Source organism: Nicotiana sylvestris, chromosome 2, assembly GCF_000393655.2.
Source record: "Nicotiana sylvestris chromosome 2, ASM39365v2, whole genome shotgun sequence".
NCBI classification, from domain to species: domain Eukaryota; kingdom Viridiplantae; phylum Streptophyta; class Magnoliopsida; order Solanales; family Solanaceae; genus Nicotiana; species Nicotiana sylvestris.
In genome coordinates this window covers 187,997,639-188,002,220 of record NC_091058.1, presented here as the reverse complement: position 1 = coordinate 188,002,220, position 4,582 = coordinate 187,997,639, and the positions used below count along the sequence as shown (strand labels likewise).

The 4,582-nt window shown below is 28.3% G+C and overlaps 1 pseudogene; it reads left to right on the top strand.

Moving 5' to 3' along the window:
* The first annotated feature begins 3,140 nt into the window (after positions 1-3,140).
* Positions 3,141-4,359, top strand: LOC138886435 (uncharacterized; annotated as a pseudogene).
* Positions 4,360-4,582: the final 223 nt, after the last annotated feature.

Below are 4,582 nucleotides of genomic sequence, written 5' to 3'. Positions count from 1 at the left end.
AGAATCCGACGAAGATAATTATGACAGAAAAAGATATACAAATCATACAACAAGAAGAACACCAAGATGAACAATCTTCAGAACAAAAAATAATATTTGACACTACCATATTTGAACAAATAAAAGGAAAAGAATTGGATCTAAGCATAGACAAAATACTAGAAGTACCAACAATAAAGAATTGGTTTAAAAGACAAAAATAAGAATACTATGTAGTAAGCCAAAGAGAACATATAATAGACTGTAAATACATTAAAGGTAAAGCAAGAATACCAATATTAAATAAAAAACTATTAAACAAAGAAATACAAGATATAAAAGCAAAAAACCCAATAAAATACGTACATTTAGGAGGAACAGAGATACTAATAAAAGCATGTTTTAGAGAGGGAATAGATACCCCTATAGAAATATACTTGGAAGACGATAGAATTGTACAACCTATAGAAAAGAGTATAATAAGTGCAGTAAGAGGTAACTTAATATACCAAAAATTTAAATTCATAATAAGTGCCAACTATTCAGTGGCAATATATGATAAAAATATAGATAAATCATTAGTGTTATACTGGAAAATGTCTGGAATAGAACTAGCACCAGGAAGTAAGATATTCACAGCAAGATGTAAAAATCTATATGTCTTAACAACAAAACATAAGATAACAGCTAAAAATAAAATAAATAAAATTAAAATAGAAAATCCGTTCGAAAGAATAGTATCAGTTATAGACAACAATGATTATAGTTATAAGGAAATGGATATAGAAGAAGACTTAGAAATAGTAAAAGAAAGATTGAGCACGTCAAAACGAACAAGTAATGAGATACCAGAGACATCATCAAGAATAAGTACATCAAGAAGAATAGATTACATAACTCCACAAAAATTAATAGAACAAAAAATAGAAGAAATAAACCCACATCATTATTATATAACAGGAATAATGGACCAAAGAAAATATTTAATATTAATAAATACAGGACAAGAAGAGAATTATGTTATAAGAGAATTAATATCAGAACAAGAGATAGTAACAATAGAACAGCAAAATTCAGAATTACCAAAAGCACTAAGAAAAAATGAAGAAACAACTGAAAAGGAATTAATTATTGGAGTAATACCAATATTAATAAATTTTAAAATATATCAAGGAGATAAAAACATTACACTAGGAATAAAATGGTTAGAAAAGGTCAAACCATATAAATTAGAAAATAGGCAATTAACAATAAGTTATGAAAATAAAAAGATAATAATCAAAAGAACCTTAATATAATGCCAAAAATATATATACTTGCCAAAATAATAGTAGAAGGATATTATAATAGATATTATACACCTATGATGGATACAGGAGCAGAAGCTAACATGTGTAAACATAATTGTCTACCAGAAAATAAATGGGAAAAGCTAAAAACCCCCTAGTAGTAACAGGATTTAACAATGAGGGAAGTATGATAACATACAAAGCAAGGAATCTAAAAATACAAATATGGGATAAAATATTAACCATAGAATAAATATATAGTTATGAATTCACAAATAAAGATATATTATTAGGAATGTCATTTTTAAATAAGTTATTCCCACATACTATAACAAAAATACATTGGTGGTTTACTACCCCGTGTAAGCAAAGAATAGGAGTAAAAAGAGTAAATAATAAATTAAGAAAAACAACACCCTGGATTAAGGGAAGTGAGAAAATTACCCAGAAATTAGAAAATATGACACAAAGCAACCATAATATAGAAATAATAATTTTCTCAATAAACAAGATAAAACTACTCCAAGATAAATTAGAACTACTATATAATGATAATCCACTACAAGGATGGGAAAAACATAAAACAAAAATAAAAATTGAACTAATAGATGAAAATAGTATAATAACACAAAAACCTTTAAAATACAATTTTAATGATCTAATAGAATTTAAAATACATATACAGGAATTATTAGACAATAAGTACATACAAGAAAGTAATAGTAAACACACTAGCCCAGCATTTATAGTAAATAAACATAGCGAACAAAAACGAGGAAAAAGTCGTATGGTTGTAGATTATAGAAATTTAAATGCAAAAACGAAAACATATAATTATCCGATACCAAATAAAATACTAAAAATCAGACAAATACAAGGATATAACTATTTTAGTAAATTTGGCTATAAATCAGGATTTTACCATTTAAAACTAGAAGACGAATCTAAAAAGTTAACAGCATTCACGGTATCACAATGATTTTATGAATGGAATGTATTACCATTTGGATATAAAAATGCACCAGGTAGATATCAACATTTTATGGATAACTACTTTAACCAATTAGAAAATTGTATAATATATATAGATGATATACTGTTATATTCTAGAACAGAGAACGAACATATAAAACTACTAGAAAAATTCATACACATTGTAGAAATATCAGGAATTAGTTTAAGTAAAAAGAAAGCAGAAGTAATGAAAAATCAAATAGTATTCTTAGGTATACAAATAGATAAAAATGGAATAAAAATGCAAACTCATATAGTACAAAAAATAATTAACTTAAACGAAACACTTGATACGAAAAAGAAGCTACAATCATTTTTAGGATTAGTTAACCAAGTAAGGGAATATATCCCTAAATTAGCAGAAAACTTAAAACCATTACAGAAAAAATTAAAAAAGGATGTAGAATACCATTTTGACGAAAAAGATAAAATACATATAAAGAAGATAAAAAATATGTGTAAAAAATTACCAAAACTATATTTTCCAGATGAAAAAAAGACAGTTCACATACATAGTAGAAACTGATTCTAGTGACCACAGCTATGGAGGAGTTCTAAAATATAAATATGATCATGAAAAAATTGAACACCATTGTAGATATTATTCAGGATCATACACGGAACCACAATTAAAATGGGAGATAAATAGGAAAGAACTATTTGGATTATATAAATGTTTGTTAGCATTTGAGCCATATATCGTTTATAACAAGTTTATTGTAAGAACAGATAATACACAAGTAAAATGGTGGATAACACGGAAAGTACAAGATTCAGTAACTACGAAGGAAATAAGAAGGCTTGTATTAAATATACAAAATTTTACATTTACAATTGAAGTAATAAGGACTGACAAAAATGTTATTGCAGAATACCTATCAAGACAAAGGTACCCAAACTGATGAAAGCCAAGAAACAAAAGATTTATTTGCAATCCTTACTACTCTATCTTTACAGATAGATGGTATGGGAAAAAGATTACAACAGCTAGAGAAAAGCCAGCCAAGTCAGCAGCATGACTATAAAGATGCGGAGCTAAGTCGATCGGAAGACTCAAAACTTCCAGAGTTAGAAGGAGACGTTGGGAAACTCCAAAAAACCCATAACAAAGTTTGCTTATATACAGCTGCAGGTACAAGTAAACAAGTTAACAAGAAGCCACATACCAATGTCAATTTAAACAACATATTTGATAAACCAATTACTCCGAAAAGGCCAAAAGAAACAATAGTTACGACACCACAAACCTCAACCTATGCCAACAGCCTACACCAAAATAAAAAAATATATAACCATATTACCTAGACCTATATTGAAAATATATACAAAATCCAAACATTTCTAAACCTTAACCCCAGAGCAACTACTACAACAGATCCAACACAGGACTATATAACCCAAAAACTCCAAGGATATAATAGACTTATTGCACAGCCAAAAACTAAAGCCATTAGTAAAAACATGTTACAATTACGGATTACTTAGCACGGTATATACCTATGATGGAGAAGAGATAAGTGGAATATCGGAACTATATAAAGCATTTATTACATTTAAAAGAATTACAAAAGGAAACCTATTTTTTATAAAATTCTATACAGCACCAGCTGAGATACTATACGATGAAATAAAACCAATTTTACAGGTTGTAAAAATAGGATTGGCACGAGATATGATAATACCAGAAGAAATAGAACAACAACCAGAAATACCAAAAATCGAGATACCAGGTTTTTACGCCAACAAAAGAATAATTGGAATAACAACTATTATCCAAGAACTAGCCAACAATTATTTACAAGAAAACGCTATCTGGAGCTACTACTCAAGAGATCAACTAATGATATATGTGAATTCAAGAGAACTACGACAAGGAGATATGGATGAAGTCCAAAAATGGATTTTATCATTACTAAAACTAGAGATACAACCAACTACAAGAGCACTAAAGAAAGGATTTATTTCCAATGAATTATTGACAAGATACTGCAAATTAGTACGGCACAAATACCCAGATCATATATGTTCAAAATGCAACGGAGAAGATAATCATGTACCAGAAGTACAACTGGAATGAAGATATCAGCCTAAAGACAAAGGAAGAAGACAGGTATTGCAAACAGACAATGTAAAAAGTCATAAAGTAAATAGTACAAGTCATATTCATGAACAGTAAAGGTCATTCATGAAGAGTCATTTGTGAATAGTAAGAGTCATTCATATAGTACGAGCCATATTCATGAATAGTAAAGGTCGTTCATGAAAAGACGATTGTGAATAATAAGAGTCATTTAAGTATG